We start from the raw sequence: 19,723 nt of genomic DNA, 5'->3' as shown, positions 1-19,723 counted from the left end.
ACAGCAATTCACACTCTTAATTTGCCACAGATTAAATATTCTCAAATTTGAATTAAACACAAATACTACCGTGCTATATCTAATCAAAATTCTGCTGCCCAGCTTGTGATAGTGTAAGTCAAAATCACTCTCTCCCAGTTGTCTGGGTGGCTCTGGTGCAGAATTATAATTAATATGTTTCTTCTTTCCCAAAGAATGAGAAAACCAATAGGCTATAAATTTTATTCTATGTCAGAACAGACTGCATCAAAACAAGGCAGGCATTCCTTTCTTTTCCTCCCCTCCTACTTAGAAAGACAAAACCCCAGATAATCCCATGTTCCACAGCTAGTGCATGCCAGAAGGCACACCAGAACCCATCTGTCTGATGCTGCCCCATCACAGGAAAGGCTAATGCTTGCTTTCTGAGTGAACTAGAAGTAAAACAACCAGCCACGACCACATTCACAGCAATTAAAGCACGCTCCATTTGCATGCAGTTCCTGGAGCATGTGTGGTAATGCTGCCTAGCTGACTGCTTTTATCTTGGGTCTTGTGCTTGTCCAAGCAGAGCTGTATTGTACATACATATAAACAACCTTGAATCCACAATCTGCCATTTGATATAGGTGTAGTGCCCCAAGGATGAACTGAGTACTGCCTGCCTGCTTCCAAAGTCAGTGGCAGGCCCAGTGCCCCTCTCCTTGACTAAGCTCATCCATGAAGGCAGTCTGGGCTGCTATCCTTGCTGTGGTCTCTCCCAGGGCCACACTTAGAACTCAGCAGGAAAGGAGGCCTTGCCCACTGGAAGAGGACTAGGAATTCCAGGGGGGACTGGAAAACGTTAGTGGTTATTTGAGTTGCTGTCTGTCAAGACTGGAGCATCTCCCATTATACAGGAGCAGGATCTAATTCAGAGAGGTGCCCTCCCCATGGTCCTGGATCTGCACCTAACCTTCCCACACTGCCTTCCAAACACATCACAACAGGACACCCCTTAAATATCTACAGGGCTAATAGATGAACATGGCAGCGTCTGCAACAGCAAGAGAAAAACTTTTCGAATTGCCAGTAACTGCAACTCACTCCCAGTCACATAAAACAGCACCACCAAGGAACGGGGTGCTTGCACACCCCATTGCAATAGCTGTGCATCAGGACCACCACGATGGCAAGCACAGACTCGTGCCAGGGCAGCAAAGGCAGGAAGCTTCAAGGAAGCCCTCAACAGCAGACAGGTAAACTCATGAGAGCTTCCTCAGAACTGCTGTGGTTAAAAATATTTGCAGTCCTCTCCCCGATGAGGAGCTGCTGGCCCGCTCCTGGCTGTAATGTTGGGCAACTCAGTGTGCCTCCACTGGGTGTCCCCATTGGTGTGGGTTTGAGCATTTATTATATATGTTTTTTCAGATGAATTTCCTGGACAGCTCATTTGATTAAGAATTAAAATAAACTCTAACTACCATAAGGAACTTAGCCAGAAAAATGAGGCATGTAACAGAAGTGCTGTGATAAGTAAGGGAATGTTTTCCTTAGTTAAAATTAGGAAAGAAAGAAAACATAGTGAATGCAAGCTGCTTCAAAGAGTTTATCGTTATGTACAATAAATTACATGCTTACAGCTCTGTGACTGAAAGGACTGGTTCAAATATTATTTTACTTTTACAGTTGAGGAAATATAAGCAGACAAATGAAATTTATTTTTTTTTAGTATCAAAATCTGATTAAAGAAACAGCACATAGAATGTTGCAAGGGATACCTAGTAATATTTTCCAAGTCAGACAAAATGTGGCTGATTAATTTTTTTTTAAATGATAAAAGCCTCTCAGTCACAGTTTTCAGGAATTAAACAAAGCCACAAAGAGCTTATTCTTGGGCCCTGTCTTTATACCACAACATTTTGCCCATCAAATGCTCACACAATTCTATGCTGATCGATCGCTGTGTTTCACTGTTGGTGCCGCTTCTCCTGGGAAAGCCCAGCCCGTTTAGAGCAGGTTTTCAAATGCAAATGTCTCTGCTGGAAACCCACCTGTTTATATCCATGTGAACACTGAACACTTAGAAAATCTCCCTCTCCCTTGCATGCGCACGAACACCACAAAATTCATACTGACTACTCAATTAAATCACACAAAAAAAATCTGCAAATAACACGAAACCAAATTAAAACCTGTGTGAGTTCAAGAAATTTGGAATTACACCCTGAAACGCAGCTTTCCACTTGGTGCATTGTCATCCATGAGGGATGCAAGATCGGCTCTTGTACAGAGACCATTGCCGCACTGAGAACAGCCTGAATTACATGACTTGTAGCCACAAAAACTAAGAAATTACAGAAACAAAGGGCTAGATAATCACTTTCTATTGCCTCATGGTGGAAAACAGGGAGAGTATCCTCCCTTCCTACCTTTCACACTCATGTTTTCAAACAGGACAGGGATGAGAACACCACAACTGGATAAGCCTCGTCTCCTTAGGTGACCACAGCAAAACCAAGAGTCATCAGAAAACGTTCCAGGACATGACTGGGTAATTGTCAAATCCATAGAACAGGTGGCAAAGCACAGAAATTATCTAGCCATCAATAGGAGAAATTGAAAGCAAAGGACCTAAAAGAAAATCTGTTAAAAAGTTAAATACAAATTATTTTAGCTTATGGCTAAAGCAGCAAATCCTCAGGAGTAAACTAAGGCTCTGATTCACTGCACACAAGCTGACTGCTGCTGACTACTTCTGCCTTGTGGTAAACCTGAGGTGGCTTCACATTCGCTCCATGACAGGATGAGCTAAGGTACCCAATCTGCCCCAGGATAAATTCATATCCTTCAGCAGTTACCATGGGAGCAGGGGATGTGTTGTAAATACACAGGCTTGCTCACAGAACCCTCTGGGACTTTTGCACCCTTCCTGCTTGGAAGGGGCACTAACTCACAAGCCCTAAACCCAGCACAGCAAGGTGACTCATCCTCACAATTTTGAAAATGGTTCTTTTCCTGCAAGTTTATGTTTTAACAAAAAACACTAACTTTTCTTTCTTTCTTGTTAGGATTGCCGATTCCATGAAATCCAACTGCTTCATAGGGAAGTAATGATTTTGTAAGAACTCAACAAGGAAATCATTAAAGCATTTCAATTCAAACTTACTATTTTAGTTCATAATTTATAATAGCAAATCTGAAGCCTGTCTCTAGCTCTACAAAAATGAAAAGTCTCTAAATCTGCCACAGACCAGCTCTTGTACTATTCTATTATGCAAAAGCAGCAGTTATGCCAGACCACTCTGTTAAGCCACCCATATTTTGAAGTCTTTAAAAATGTCATTATCAATTTTCTTTTACAGCTCACATAAAGCAGGTGAGGTTCCTGCATGCAGCAACAGTCATAATTCAGCAGCACAATCTCTCCTAACTTTACTATCCAACTGCTCTGTAATGAGAACTGGGAAAATAACTCAGAGGGAACCATTCCACTGTAGACTAGTAAATTTTCTTTGTCTAACTTTGCTCATGTATTTTCTTGGAGTGCATTCCTCCTCTCTCCTTTAATTTGACTAAATATAGCTGATGCCTAAAGAAATAAAACCAAGTCATATTCTTGGCCTTGGAATGTTTCATAAACAGTATAATGCATGCAATCTATGCTCAAGTGGTGTTACCTATCTCTAGAGAGAAACACAGATTACTTCCCACTGTATTTTCAACTCCTTTTCTAAACCTGTCAGCTTTCCATATATGGGATCCTGCTATAAGTCCTTACTCCCTTAATTGCCACAGGGAGTAAATTGAAAAGGACAGCAAACTTAGAGAAGTACCAGGAGCTAAGAGAGAGCTCCATCATAAAGGCAGCCCCAGGCTGCAAGTGAGTCAGGGAACATCTCCAGTGAGCTGGCTAGCCTGCACCCAGAGCAGATGGTGAACACACTTTGGGCATCTGGGAGTCCAGTATCTTCTCTGAGCATTGGCAACTTAAGGAGGAAAACAGAGAGGTAATGCTGTTCCACCAACAAGAAAGCAGCAAGGCAACCTTAAGCCTTTCTCATGCCCATGCAGCCTCCTGTCCCCAGCCTGTCTGGCTCCAAGGCAATTCAAATTGCATCACTCTGGTTCACCCAGAGGCCAGAAACTTGGCCCTTCTGACATGGTCCTGGCATGTAATTATTGAGATAAATTTTAAAATTGGAAGAACAGATTTGCAGCCTGATCATTCCTGTGTATCTCTTCTAAGACACCTCTTCCTTCCAAATGCCAGCTCAAAGCAGCAACAGAGGGGGCTGAGTAAGTAGCCAGATAAATCCACCTGGACAGTGTGTTACAGGTTAGAAGCTGATACGACACAGAGTGGGAGAAGCCCTAAGTACACTAACTACATTTGCTTGGTGTTGGGAAAACAGCCATTCTAGACTCCTATCCTTCAAGACCATGTTTCTGTTCCTTCTGTTTCTGGGGAAAGGCAGGCCATCCTTAGGCCATCATTACATGGTCATTTTATTTGGGGACATGTGCAAGATGATGCTGAAAGAAACAGTTCTGCTTGTCCCCTGTAAAAGCAAGGATCATGGCCATGGGAGCAGTGATGTTGCTTAGCTATGCTAGTACAATGCTTGGCAATTCTCTGCTACCTTGGTCTAAAAATAAAATAAAAATCCAACCAAAAAAACCCACCCCAGTAAATTTGCATCAGTGTGTGGCATGGGGGATGTAGGCACACAAACAAAATTACCACATCCCTCACAGAGCTAGACCTACATTATCCACAGTCTCAGCAGTGTGGAAACTGGCTGCTCTAAGGGCTACAAACCTGCATTTTGACTCAGAGATCTCAGCTAAACTGCAGGCAGCGAGTCACAGATGTCAGCCTGCATAACTCAGAGAAATTGTGTATTTGAGGGCAAAGAAGGATTTTAACTCCATGACTTATGGGTGCAGGAATGTTAAAAAGGCCCCCAGTGAGTTCCTGACCAGCATGACAGTGATGCAGCCAGACATTTAAATTGAATGCAGCTTATCCAATACTTACAGAAACAACGTAATTTATTGCATTGCCATTACCCCATGCATGGTCTGTATAATTTATTAGATAAATGCATTTTCTCCAACACATTTTTAATATTCAGTCTGGCTTTGTTAAAAAAAAAAAAAAAAGTAATCTGGCAATCTGTCACAAGAAAGATTTGATGCTGTTTTCCAATACCATTTTGCAGACCAAACTGCTAGAATTAATTGAGAGAAACTAAGGGCAAACACAGAGTCCAATGCTGAAATGTAATAGCTATATTTTTCACCACACCTACTTATATATTTCTAACTAGCTCAATAATAAATATAAGCATGCATGCAAAGATGTTAGCTATAATAAATTGATAAAAAGCTAAAGATAAAAGTTGTGCCTAAGTATCTCAAAGTAACACTGTTATTGCAACTCTTTATATGGATGAAATTTTTTTTAAAAATAGAGTATAAAGTGAAAGATTTTATTCAGACTCGTTTGCCAGCCATGGTAAACTAGGATAATTAATACTAAATTCAGTCTCAAGCTTAATTTCCTAACCTACAAAGAACTGCACACATGGATTGGTAAAGGCAAAAAACAATTGTGATATAATCTGTGGGGCCCACTGCCAGTTACTTGATAATTTTGTTTTTAATTCAAGATGAAAATGTTTTAAGAATATACAAGGAATTAGCAGAATCCAAGCCGTGATTTATTTGCATATGTTCAAAAAATGCTTTTCCTCCCTGTTTTTCTTTTTCAGTTCAGTTTTGCTGCCCCTTATCTCCTGCCTTGGAAACAGGAACAGCCCCAGCCCTGGCACTCCAAAGAGGTGCAAATTCACACAGTGCTGCTGCCTCCTGCAGACATGCAGCATAGAGAAGATCCCTTAGGAAGAATTAAATCCCAGGAATACAATTAAACAATAGCTCCACTGCAGGGATTCAAATTGGGCTTTTAGAAACAAGGGGCCTAGGTAAAAGGTTCTTTTAAAAAAATAGCAGGGAAAAAAACCAGATTATCAGTACTGTATGGACTGCTTGATCTCTGAGGTTTGAAGACAGTTTCAGAAAGCAGAGAAGCATGATGCAGATTGTTTTTTAAAAATTGCTCTGCAGGTTGAAAACACAAAAATGATTACTGCACAGCTCCAGGGTGTTAAGTCTGGAAAATTAACAACCCTCAAAAAAGAGCCCAATCAATTTATGCAAACACATATAAACTTACTTGATCATTTAATTCTTTGAACTGAAAGCCCAATGAAGAGCCTTCCACACATTCCCAGGGTACATCACCAGCAGGGCAAGGTGATTCCTCACTTATCTGTGTTGTGCTTGGAGTCATCACTACTATTGGCAGTGGGATGATGGAAAATGTCTCACTGTAGTGCGGCTTCCACTGAAGGAGTTACAAATACTGCTTTTCTTAGTAGATCCCAGGCACCCAGATGCCTTCTGCCACATTGCAGAGTGCAGCATTATAGAAAAAAAAAAAATTAAATGCTATTGTATAACAACCAATTTGGGTCTGAGCCTCTTCTACCCCTTCTGTTTTCCAAGATATTTCTTTCCACCCCTTACAGATCTGCATATCTGGCTTGCTCCTTCTTCCTGCCCCATGCTACCTGTGTACACAATTTCCATGACTGCAAACTCTGGGAATTTCTCAGCAGACTCCCAGCAAGTGACTCCAGTGCCCAGGGCACACTCCCACCCTCTGCAAGTGATGGGCCCCCTGTCCTCTCCCTGACTCTGTACAGCCTGCTCCACCAGCCACCTCCTCCCACACTTTCTCTCCTCCCCACAACTTCATGCAGCTCCTCCACTCTGTTCTCCTCAAGCACTGCAGCCCTTGCAATCAGCAGAACCAGGAGCTGGCACATTCATCATGTTTGGGGTCCCCTTTGTATAAGCACTGTCCAGAGCAGGTTGTATCTCTCACCTTGCTTTTGCAACAACAGTTCTCACCCATCTGCAGATTTATCTGCATGGCTCCCTCCTCCAGAGAGGGGAAGCTGGAAGAAGGCATGGCATCATTCAAGGACTTAGCTGGCATTGTTGAGTATGGCAGAAAAAGAAAATGAACACAGATGTGAGTTGCTCCTTCTCAGTCCTACAGAAGTTTGCTGCTCCAAGCTCTTGCTCCTCTACACCTCATCACTCAGACCCACCACTGCAGGGTTGGGGTGCTTTCACTTCTCCCAGTCTTTCTTTTACTTTCTCCATTTTCCTGTTCCAATAACCATAAGGGAGCAGGAGTGATGTGCTTGCTGAATTCTGAGCTCCAGGTCAGGCAAGAGACCCTTCCACCTCTGTCCAGTTGCAGTGCTACCAGCTTTCTGCATCCTTCACCTGAAGAAGACACATTTTGCAGCACCCCTTAAAGGGATGGTAGTTACACCAACCGTTTCAAAAAAGTGAATAGCCTCAGGATGGGGTGGAGGCCCAGGAGCCAGAAAGGATGTTATACAGCAGGATCTCCTGTCAGATAAGGACTCAGCTCAAAGCAGCTATTTAATGACAGTTTATTTACAGATTATGAGGCCCCACATGACCTGTCTGAAGAGATACTTGCCTGTCATTTAAAAACTTTAACCTGTGTTCTGGCACAGGAAAGCCAGAATGTTTTACTGTTACCTGAATGCTTCCCAGCCAGGAGCAACTAGAACAAAGACTGGTACCCACAGCATTTGGCAACCTTTAAATGTGCTCAGTGAGGGAATAGAATTGCAGCAGGTGAGAAAAACATTTTTTCCTTGTTGTTGGACCTCCTACATACTTGCAGGCTACTGAGAAAGGAGGATACTTAGATACCATGAGCACCATAAAGCCTATACAGTCACTAGTGATCTTCCCCTAGATATGCATCTATAAGACATTTCTGTTGAAGAGCTTTCAAGAAGCTTGAAGGAGAAGCAAAGGCAGTATCTGCCTCTGAAGAACCCAAAGAACATATAAGCAGCTTCCTTGAGTAGCCTTCACAGCACAGATATCTGACAGAGAGACTGTTAGACTGCACCAGGGTGTCTCTTCTAGCAAAATTATTTAAGAAACAGCAAGAAAGGGGATATGGTCTGTGAGAAAACATCTACAAAGTTATTGCATCATAATCCTTTCAGAAAAAGGTTCTAATTACTCAGGCATTAGTTCTGGGACTTGTAATGGACAAGAGGGCAGAGGTCTTCAAGAGAGCACTGTGTCATTTTTCTCAGTGGTTGATTATTTTCCTTTAAATTTTCAAGAATTTAAAGCTTGCACAGGCCAAACTTTTGTTTTACTCTGGCAAAGCGGGAGGCCAAAGGGCAGGAAACAGAAAAACTGCATTCACACATACTTGCATAAAATTGTTACCATTGAGCTCTACCAACCCATTACAGTACTGCAAGAAAAACACACTTATTCCATTCCAAGAGTTGTATTTATGGTTCAAATGCAAAATGGACAGCCTGTTTATGGAGCATCTTTTGAAACACCATCCCCAGTGTTCTGAGAAGACTCCTTTAAGCCCCTAATTTTAAATCAAAAAGCACAAGAGTCCACTTCCCTCAGGTTCTGGGCTGCCCACAACCTCTGAATATACTCTCCCCGTTTCTCTTTCCCACCAAGAACAAAACACTTCCCCTGCTGTGCCCATTTGCTGCCTCCTGGCTGAGCAGGCTGCTGCAAAGGATCTTTGGCTCTGAGGCTGTCAGAAGACGGTCTGTAATGAGCTCTGCACACTGCCACTCTCACAGGCAGAGTGGCTTAGTCAGAAAGCACAGTTTGAGCACCACTCGCCGCACAGATCTTCAATAGAATGTGTAAGAAGGTGGATATGTAACAGTGAACCCAATTTCCAGCTCTGTAGTTCATCTGCAGTTACTCTACTCTGCAGTTTCATCTAGCATGGGCTTGGCAGCTGTCAAGGGAAAACACAGTCCTTTTCAGAAGGCTACTCAGTATGTGCAACCTTCAAACTCTCCTCTGTGCATCCCAAACAATTGCACACAGGCAGTGAGAGAGGATGCTCTTGCAACTGCAGAACAATCCCTCTGTGTTGTTGCTTTCAGCTCCTCCATAGGAGGAGGCAATACTGTTCTCTGCAGAAGCTTTTAACTGCTAAAGCAGTTGCTTCCGTTTCCCAGGAAAGTCTGGGTGGGACAAAGACCTTATATATGAGAGGCCAAAGGACCTCACACCAGCAGGAGGGGGAGTTTTCTGCCTTCCCTGTGCTGTTTCCTTTGTCCTGCATTCCTCCTTTGGGGAGACAGTCCCTAAAGGGGACAGAGCCTTTATCCAAGGCAGAGCTCACCATGTGCAGCTTCTCCCCTGCTTCCTTTATTCCAGCATTAAGGGATATTCTTCTTCACAGAGCTTGCTGGTCTCTAACATGTGGGCTCCTCCTCACTCTCCTACAGTGGGGAGGCTCTGGGTAGGATGGAAGAAGAGGCTTCCTGCAGAGAGCTCGGCTCCCCTCCACTTTGGGCAGAAAACATCAGCCAGATCAGTCGTGATCTTGAACTGCAGCCGCTCTGGATAAACACCTGCTCGGGGCTAGCATCCAGGCGTCCCTGGGCGTGGGGCCTGCTGGCTGTCCTTCTGCCACTTGGGCTGCTGCAGCAGCCCTGCACAGAGATGTATCACACAGATTCCTCCAGGTCTCTGTGCCAGCTTCTTCCCTCCCTCTCTCAATATCAGCCCACCTGCAATATGAAAGCTAAAATAACTTGTGCATTTTAAAGTATAACCATGTATCAAAGTTACAGCTCTTGGTGCCGTGTCCATCCCTGACCCTTTGGTAGCAGCATCAGGGCACATGGACTGATGTAAAACACAGAGAGAAGACAGATTCCCACCCCCTTTCTTTTTTCTTTTTCTTTTTTTTTAAATAAACCATATGAACTGTACTGAACAGCTGAAAAACAACAAGCCAAGTTCAGTTCCCAGGCAGGAACAGGACATGAGTTGACAATTAAAAGGGACAGCATCAGTTGAAATCTTGCCAACTCAAACTGGGCCTAAACCTACTTTATCTAAATTGCAGTAGCAGCTACAAACAAGCCTTCTCTTTCAGGCAGCACTGAGATCCCTCACTTACTGCCTGGAAACACTATGTAATCTGTAAAGCAGTCTAGGGGAAGACAGCTTTCTCTCTATTTCAACAAAGTATTTTATAAGCAACAAAGGCTTTCTGTGCCTTTGCTCCTGGCAAAGTCTCTCCGTGCCTTAGCGTGAACCTATCCTTTGGGGCTGGAGAAGGTCAGAGACCTGTTCCCAGCCAAGAACTAGAAGTTGTAGAGACAACAGCTTCCACAGAAAGACACAGGAAATAACCATGAATCCAGACAAACTGCAGGAGAGGAAAAAAGCCCAAACTGTGGGAGATTAGAGAGGTAGAGAAGAAAGCACTTTAATTTATATTATATAACTCGCTTAATGACAACATAAGACATAGACTTTTCATCCTTCAAGTAAAATGAGAGTACAGGTGACCTTGGAAACTCCCGGGGTTCCAGTCACGCTTTCCTACTGCTGCACTTCTGAGTGGCAGGAGCCTCATGCCCAGCCCTGCTTCAGAGCATCCGTGCTAATGAAGCAAAAGGCAACGTCACTCTGCAGTGGTGCTGGTCCCTTCCTCTCATGTTCCTGGTATATCATCTTGCACTTCTCAAACCTGGCCAAAGAGCTGCAGGGGCTTTTCTATACTGCAGCTGAATTAAATGTATGGGGAAGAGATTCTCTAGTGCTGCCCAAAGTCCCAGCAAGCCACAAACAAAGGCCAGAAAGATGCTACTCACTAAAACCGTAACAATCAGCAAAAATAATGGCCAGCTTATCCCATCAGTGGCTGACAAAGTGACAGTGCTCCCAGGCAGAAGGCAGGGCCGAGTCTGGCACTGGGGTGTCTCCAGTATTGCAAAGGTGCAACACCCTTCCTGCTGGAAACAGGAAGAGAAGTGAAGTCAATGTAATCACACAAAATCTAAGGCCATGCAACTCCATCTGTGCTGCCAGGAAGAACAGGCACACCACACACGTGGTGGCATTTGCAGCTGTGTCCCTGCTCTATGCCCTCTCCCAGTTTACCACCCACACCTGAAACCACTCTGATCAAGACAGGACACAGAGAGGAAGGACAGGCCACCAGCTGTGTGCTAGTTCACAGCCAGGGAAACCTCAGCCATGGCCAAGGCCACTGCAAAGCTGCTGTCCAAGCATTGGCAAGCCTGTGCCTCTGCAGCCACCCACAAAAAAGAGCTGGGACTATCCCTGCCTCACAAGTGGGGATAAAAGCATTGGGCTCTGGAGGTCCCAAAAATTACAGTCATTCAAATTGACATAATATTAAGCTTTGCAAGCCTGCAGAGGGGACCTACATTAATTTAACTAAGGGAACCCAGATCTACAACGTGGTGTAAAAAGGGCCAGGTCTATCTGCAGCCAGCACTTTGCTGCAATGCCTTTAAAGACAATTTACAAGAGTTACATCTGGCAATTCTGTTGCCAATAACTTCAGAACCGCCATCCAGCTCCAGAGGAAGCCAGCTACAGGTTAGGGACCAAAGCACGAGCTCAACAGCTGCCTGTCATGCCCAGCTCATCAGCCAACCACTCTGCACACCAGCAACCGGTTTGTTTTGTCAGCCAGCACATCATTTGGTACCACTCACAGCACGTACGTCCCAGCTGGAAGCTAGGGGATGTGACAAGGCTGGCTTAGGAGATGGGGGAGGGATGGCAAGTACTGGGGAGGCGAGCTCAAAGGCTACGGGGAGAAGGGGATTTATTGCAGCAGTGCAGGACACAGGGCACAAAATGCAAAGGACCAGGCTCAATCTGAGCTGCTGCTCACAGAACAGCTTGTTTTATGGGAAACATCTAAGAGGAATTAGGCTAAAACCCAACTAATTTCTCATGGACCGCTGAATAACTATCAGATGATGAGAGCTTTTGGCCATGACAAAGTTGGGTTAAATTGGAACCAGTGACATAATGTTTCCATACCCCTTTGCAGAATAAAGGCACGCAGCCCCTGCACACTTGGTTGAGTGTCCTATTCACCTACAGCAATTTACTGTGCTACAATTTCAGCATTCACGCAGCAGAGTTCACTGCAGAACAGGTTCTGTTGAATTGAAATTGATGTTGATTTATACTTTTTTGTAGAGCTAAAAAATACAGTTAATCTCCATACAATTTTAATCTAAAATCCTGGAATACTAGAGAGGAGACAGGCCAGCTCTACACTGGAAATGGGTCAATATTATAAACAGATGATAGGGGAAAAAATATATATTTTCCAGAGCCATAGCAACCAGAAGAGAATAATAAATCGGCCTGGGGTTGGGAAGAAAAAGATAAGGGTACAGTCAGGGAAAAATGTGTATGAATTACTGGCAGACTTTATTTGGCTTTAGTCATCCTCCTGGGAAGAAATAAACAACTTTACAAACAAGCCAGACAAGCTTCATTTGTATTCAAGGAAGCAAGGAGTTTGTTTTAGGTTTAGAGTTTGGTTGCTTGTTTTGTTTTTTTTCTTTTTACACACAGAAATTGGCCTGTGTCAAGAATGTTTGAAAACATGTTGGCAAACAAAGAGTCACTGAGGCTACTACTCTGAAGCTTTCTGGACCCCAGGAGATGTGAAGCAGAGGCCTGGTGGTTATGGCAGGACGGCAGGTGCCAAGGTACCTGCTGGCTAATGGCTGCAGGTCTGTGACCCCCATCAGATCCCCTAATCCCACTGAGCCCCACTTTCAATGTAAGAGTTATAGTGCCTGTCAAACACAAAGAATCTCCATGACTCAGACTATACTAACTTGATTCAGGTGAAAACTGCTGAATAAGAAGAGTGCACCTGCACCTACACCTGCAGCCTTTACAACTTCCATCATCACCCTTGTTTAACCAAAGGTGAAACTGTGGCATAGAGAGACAGCATAATGGCCCCAAACTGATGTACTGGGACATCATGCACATGGCAGGAATTGTGTGCGTGTCCTTCCTTAAACTAGAGACAAGCTGCCATAAAATAAATCCTACCTGAAGAAAGTACAACATGTCAGAAATTACTAAGGAAGGCTACATGCTCCTCATTTTGGGCTTGCTTTTCAGCCTGGCTGCCAAAGGCTTGTGCAGCTGTGCTGCCTTGGGCACTTCCATGCAGCAGAAGTATCCTCCTTTCCAGGGGAAACTTTGGGAAATTGGCCCATGGACTTGAATCATGACAGAGGACAGAAGCTCAGAGATACTAAGTTCCTCCAGGTTTCATAGAAATAACAAATACATTTAATATCTTTTTCTCTGAAAAGGGGATCCTTCACCATGACAGTGCAGAGGTGTTTGTGGGGAAAAAACCCACAAACCAAACCAGCTATAGTTAGTTTGGGTGTTGTTTTAACATGTTGTTATCAACAGGTATAACTTGTCATGTACCTACTGGAATTGGTTCTGTCCAACCCACTTTTCAGAAGCAGTAAGTTTTCTAAGGAATAATTCATATAAGTTGCTTCTGAAGTACTCAGCTGAAATTTACATTAAATTGCCACTGAAAAATTGCACCTTGCATCCTTAATTTCTTTGCCTGCACATTTTGTTATTACCGTTTTGCAGTACCCAGGATGCAAACAGCTTCCTACTACTGGCTAGTCAAAGTCAAATATTAAAATTCAACTTTTCAATTAGTTGAGACATCAAACTCATATTTAAATATCTTTCAGTGCGCTAGTCACCGGGAGACTATGATAAAGATAAATTATGTATTTATGGAATTTTAAAAAAATTACATTTACAAGATCTGAAAAGAATACTTAGTCATTCAAGACATATTTATAATAATAAATGAGACTAAGAAGGCTCCTACTCTGCCCTTGCCTAAAGGAAGGATAAACTCTGCCTGACAAATATCCATGAAGAACAGTTTGACTTGTTTTCAAAGATATGCAGCAATAGAGAATCTGCCACTACCCAAATGTGTCACTGCACTTGCCATTCGAAAGTTCTCCTAATGACAAACCCTAAGCCTATTTTACAGAAATTTTAGTAGTTAAATTACAGAATTTTTAGTCTCTCCTATCCCCAGTAGGCACATGAAAAATGTATTTATTATTTTACTCCTTACAGAAACCTTTTGCATATTTGAAGACTATTCTCACATCTTCCATTTTCTACTCCCTAGACTAAACAAATGTAACTTTTGATCATTCCTTCACAGGCCATATTTTCTGGACCTCTGGATCATTCTTACTGCTCTCCTCCAGTCTCCCTCCAACTGGGATGCATCTGACTTGAAGCTTTTTGCCCAAAATGAAATACAATGTTGTCCCTCTCCCTTGCAGTGTAGGACCCAATCATATGAAAAACACAGAACACTTCTATTTATACATCAGAGTAATTTCACTTCTATCTCTCAGCATGAAGAGCATGTTGGTTTAGGTATAGCTCATTGGTAATAATAACTCCAAATAGTTTTCTTCTCCTTTCGGAACTGCTGCTTTCCCCCAGCTGATTGCACTGGATTATTCCTGTGTCAGAAGACCTTGCACCTGTTGTGCCTCCCTGCCCTTACTGCACACCAGTACTTCCCAGCTCTACCCATCTTTTGTGGTTGATGACTGCACATTGACCATTACCCAGAGTCTAAATATCCAACCAGTATTGCAGCCCTTTTCTTTACCTTTTACCAAGATCTCATTTCCTCAGCTCATTCAAGCACTTGTTGGGACAATGTAAAAAGTCACAGTAGTATCAAGGCAACCAACATCCACTGCTTCCTATGGTACCTGTAACTTACATTTTTCTGATTTATTGTTGATAAATCCATGCTGGAACATCCATTACTCTGTGGATGCCTTCTGGATGGTTTGTTTCTCTTAGCAGTTTCTTAAGACCTGAAATCTGATTGACCAATTAGAAACTTTTTTTTTTTGTTTTGATACAGGTTTTTTTATGGGATGTGAAGAATAGCATTTGCCAGTTTTCCAGTCTCCTGTGGTGCTACCTGTCTCCCCTAAACCAGCAGGGGCTCAACCTGCTCATGCTGATATGTTCTAGGGTAAATGTCATCAAGCTCAGCCCACCTGCAAACTTCTAATTCATGGACATCCTCTTAATACTTCAGGCTCATTCCCCACTAAAACCTGTGCATTGTGGAGAATATAACCATGACATATGCCACCTCATTATCTTTAGGCTCTATGCATGATGAGTTTTCATGACAATTTTTCCAAACCTGTACCTGACAACTGCAGCTGTTTGCTTTCACGCTAAAAACATGGAAGCAGCAAGAGCTCATACTTGTTCCCATGCTACATCAATATATTGCCTTCATGACACGTATCAGATAGACCCTTGAAAACAACATAAATTTATCCTAAAGAGAAAAAAAAAGTGCAGATTTAATTTCTAGAAAACACAAACTGTAGTCCCTCTGTAGTGATCAAGGGTCTTAATACTATAGTACATAAAGAGTTAACAATTGTAGTAAGCCCTGGATAAGCTTTCTGTAGGAAGAGCATTTCTTCCTTTTCATTTGAATTGAAGTATAAATTTGTTCTACCATGAGATATTTGCAGTACACCCATGAACCATGACAAGCTAAGGTCACAGAATTGTGTAAAGTTTCATTTTCAAGGTTTGAAGGTTTGGGGATTTTTTAAAACTAACAGAGTTGGAATTTGTGGTCATGGTCAAACAGTGATAAAATTAAGAACAGATAAAGCCACAAATAAAATGTTTTGAGACTTGAAAGCTTGGTGTTGTTGAAGGAGGGTAAGTACTGCCCTTTAATCAAAAGCACCAAGCGGTTGTTACAGTGAACAGAGAAGCCAAGGCTGAAAGAGCTCAGAAATTCAATGCAGAAGATTGCTTTTCTAAAGCACTGCCACAGTGCAGGAGAGAGAGAGAAACAAAGGAATACAACATTCATTTGCCTAGAAGCGTTTGTTAGAAAAATACATCACTTGCAATGAGACATGCTTTGCAATTGCAATACACAGGAATAATATTTAGGACAGCAGTAGCTGCTAGGTGAATATTCACCTCAGTCATCACCACCTGAAAATGCTCAGGCTCAGCAAGAGTATGACTACACCTTACTCTCCCCCAGCTTGAGCTGGACTCAGCAGCGCACCTCTATGATAACTAAAAAGTTGGCTTTTATCAAGAGATAAGAATTTAGCTCTTAGTACAGCTTTCAGAGTAAACCATTTTCTGCCATGTGAAAGTGCTTGGAGCCTATCCAAAAAGTTTCTGCCAATTTTATTCTTTTTCTTGCTTCTGTTCAGGGTGGATTCATAAGCTTTACTTCAGTTGTTTTGGTTCATGAAATGTTTTTAAGGCTACTTTGGAGTATTAAAGAGACACCATAGATATTTTTTTAAACAACTGAAGAGGACAGCACTGAAGTACATACACAAGAGTTAAACAACACTTACCAGATTTTCATTTGACAAATGCTCTAAGCACTACAGTCAGAAAGAACTTGAGCAAAAAGAAACCTTTCATCATGTAAAACAATGCTGTCATGCCACAGCCTGTTTCATGCCCAATGGGCTTCAGAAGAACCAACCCTTCAAATACTTCACAGTTTTAAAGTTTCAACATCTGAATAGAGAAGTCCTGTAAAAAAACAAGTAAAAACAATGGCAGAAGCTCACTTGGCTCTGGAGAGTGAGAATGTCAAATTGGGGGAAACGCTACCAGACAGAAAAGAAAGTAACACTGCCAAGGACTGGGTGCCTGATTACCCAGGAGTGACATAAAAGGGAGAACTGCTCTGGACACTACCATCCTGAGACAAGACAGCTCAAGGGAGTACAACAAAATAAAGCAGGACACGTCAGATGTAGCACAAGTATTGGAGACTCTGCAGAGCAATGGAGTGAGAGATCTTTGACTAAATTAGAAAATTACTGCATCTAGCTGTGGTCAACTGGCACTGCCCTGAAAGATAAAAAAGAAACATGATAAAATAGGTCCCATTACAAGTCTTACTTTTAAATCTTGTCAGGATTATTGTGATGGCTATTGTTAACCAGATGATTTTAGCCTGAGAAAATTCTTTTCTAAAAGAGACATGTGATAATGAAATTTGTACTAAAATAAAACTAGAGGTTTTTCACTTGCTGCAACAGCATACAAATTTGTTTTATACAAGGCAAGGAATGGTTGGTAACAGTCAGTGACAACACACGGCTGCTTGCTGAAAAGCACAAAGCAGTAGGGAAAAAAATGCCCAAAATCCAACACTTCTGTAATATTTTAAGTGGCCTTTGCAGGTCTCTTTTGAGCCTGCAAAGTGGAGCCATCCCCAATGCTATATCAGGACCAACTTAGCTTTGTTGAGCTAAGTCCTGAACCTTTCCAGGAATGGAGTTCCAGCACCTCTCTTATAAGCCATTCCCTGTCCTTTACCGCTCTCCTTGTGAGCAAGTTTTCCTTGAAGCTTCTCCAGGGCCTCCCATACTGCAATTCAGAGCTGTAGCCCTTTGATGTACTATCTAGGGCTTGACCCCACAATCTTGTAACTACCCTCCCTACAGCTGTAGGCTCCAATTAGATCACCCTGCACATTCTCTTCCCAGGCTAAACTGGTCCTGCTCCCTTCAGCTCTCCTCGTGGCTCACATGCCCTAGAACCCTGACCACCTTGAACACTCTCCAGTTTTTCAGTATCTCTTAAAGGCCCAAGACAGGACACAGTATTTTAAGCACGGCCTTCCCAGTGCCATGCCAAAGAGGTTATAATGTCCCCTGTCTGCTGCTCATGCTTTTCATAAGGTAACCCAGCATTTGGTTTGCCCATTTTATGATAAGCACGGTATTGGCTCAATTACATAGTCAAAGAAAGAAGTCAATTTATGATTCATACACTATTGTTTTTCATAAGGCAAATTGAAAACTAAACACTCAGAGGCTAGAATCCATCAGCATAAGTTTTCAGTGTGCCTTTAAAGAGTCATGGTGGATATAAAGTAAAAACCAGCATGCAAGCAGAAGATAATACTGGAGGGTGGTTCATGCCAGACTGATAAGCATGGGCGCAATCACTGTTTTCATTCTAAGAACAGTTCTTTGGCTTTGAGATCAAAAAGATGGGACTGCATTATTGCAGGAACCAAACAAGAGAGGTCTCTGCCCTGACTGCCAGCTTAGTCACTAAGAAGTTTGCCCTTAAGTACCCTTCCAAATCCCATTTCACTCCGCAGACCTCCTCTCACCCATAAAAGGACAGTGACCAACAAGCAACTGCTATGAGAACTAGCCTGGATTAGGAAATTTAAAATTATCCAAACGGGATGTAGGACATTTAGTATAAGTTTACACATAACACATATATTACTTTGTATCTGAGAGGGAGACTTTAGACACAGATGTTTTCTTCAGACCCTGCAATCGTTACATAGAAAATGTGAGTATGAATTCATCACTGCATGGTCAGTACCAAAAAGCTGCTGTGCAATACAATTTAGGTAGGATGGGAATCTCAAACAATGTGAAAAACAATGACAGTCTCATAGACTTAGATGCTTAACAGTTGCAAAAATCAAGATAGAAAGGTAAGACGAATTTTGGATGGCAACTGGGGAAGACAGCTACACAGCAAAGGTTACAAAATGACAAGCAATAATCTGGGCTGGCACTGAACTATGTCCACCAATATTTAGAAAAATTCCCACAAGATTGGTATTTCCTCAGATTTGTTACAGAGGTTAGCAGAGCGATCCTGCTCTTACCATAACCCTGACCTTTTCCCTTTGAGAGTCAGCCAGCTGACTGAAAATCATCAGCAGAATCAGAAGTCACTGAGCAATTTATGAACTAGTTCAGCGGGTACCAAAATGCTACAAATTCAATAACCACTGATTTAGAAGGTACTTTACCTGCAAAGGACCTCAAATTAGGTTAAAAAATGTTCTTTAAGTATTTTCATTCAGATCTTGTGATGCTGGAAAGTGCCTTTCAAGTACATTAGCCATCAGCCTTTCCACAGGTTTTCATGGGCCAACACTAAAAGTAACATTCAATCTACTGATATAAATGAAACTATGAAAGAACAGTGCAAGAGGATGGTTTGTAGGCACACTGGTTCCCAGTTTTCTGGCAATTCTCCACCTGTATACCTGATTCACAATTGTTAATTCCTTGGCCCTCCCAGCTTTAGCATTCCTTACAACTTTTACATTGTCACATCTCAACAACTCCATGCTCATAAGCATTGCTACTGCTTGGCTGCAGGACCGCTTTAAGGGATTTATCTGTGATGGAGCTGCAATGTTTTTGGAAGTTCTGCTGAGAAGTGACACATTATCAGATAGCTGTTTTTCAGCCATTCAGGATAAGCAAATGTGTTTTTCTTGCTGAGAGAAGATACTGGATGTGGCACTCAGTGCCATGGTTTAATTAATGGGGAGGTGTTGGGTCATAGGTTGGACTTGATCTCAAAGGTCTTTTCCAACCTAGCTCATTCTGTGATTCTGCGATTCTGTGAACCCAACTCTGCAGGAAAGAGTCACTGGGCAGACTTCCTATAGTTACTGACTGTTGTGTAACTTCAGCTTTTCAATACTCAGGATTCGCAGTAACCTGAACAACAATTGGTTTTGTCCCTGCAGGTTGGGCTGGAAGAAGGAACACACTCTTTTGGGTTTCCACACAAAGACAGTTCCCAAGACCTGACTGGGTGTTGATGAGACAAGTGCCACACCCTGTAACAGATGTGGCCCTTCAGAACCAGAGCAGAAAAAAGCAAGACCACGTATGGAACCCTGTGG

The 19,723-nt window shown here is 42.6% G+C and overlaps 1 protein-coding gene and 1 long non-coding RNA gene across 4 annotated transcripts in view; both read right to left on the bottom strand.

Annotated features, from left to right (window-relative positions):
* Positions 1-19,723, bottom strand: part of SUFU (SUFU negative regulator of hedgehog signaling) — a 90,242-nt gene that overhangs the window by 46,314 nt on the left and 24,205 nt on the right. The window lies entirely within an intron of this gene.
* On the bottom strand, positions 656-19,718 carry LOC137478230 (uncharacterized). Its single transcript, XR_011001464.1, has 3 exons — positions 18,833-19,718; positions 2,250-16,569; positions 656-2,196 (listed from the first exon to the last, which is right to left on the bottom strand). It is a non-coding gene; the product is annotated as an uncharacterized lncRNA (long non-coding RNA).

This window comes from Anomalospiza imberbis, chromosome 8, assembly GCF_031753505.1.
Source record: "Anomalospiza imberbis isolate Cuckoo-Finch-1a 21T00152 chromosome 8, ASM3175350v1, whole genome shotgun sequence".
NCBI classification, from domain to species: Eukaryota; Metazoa; Chordata; class Aves; order Passeriformes; family Viduidae; genus Anomalospiza; species Anomalospiza imberbis.
This window is presented reverse-complemented; position numbering and strand designations above follow the sequence as displayed.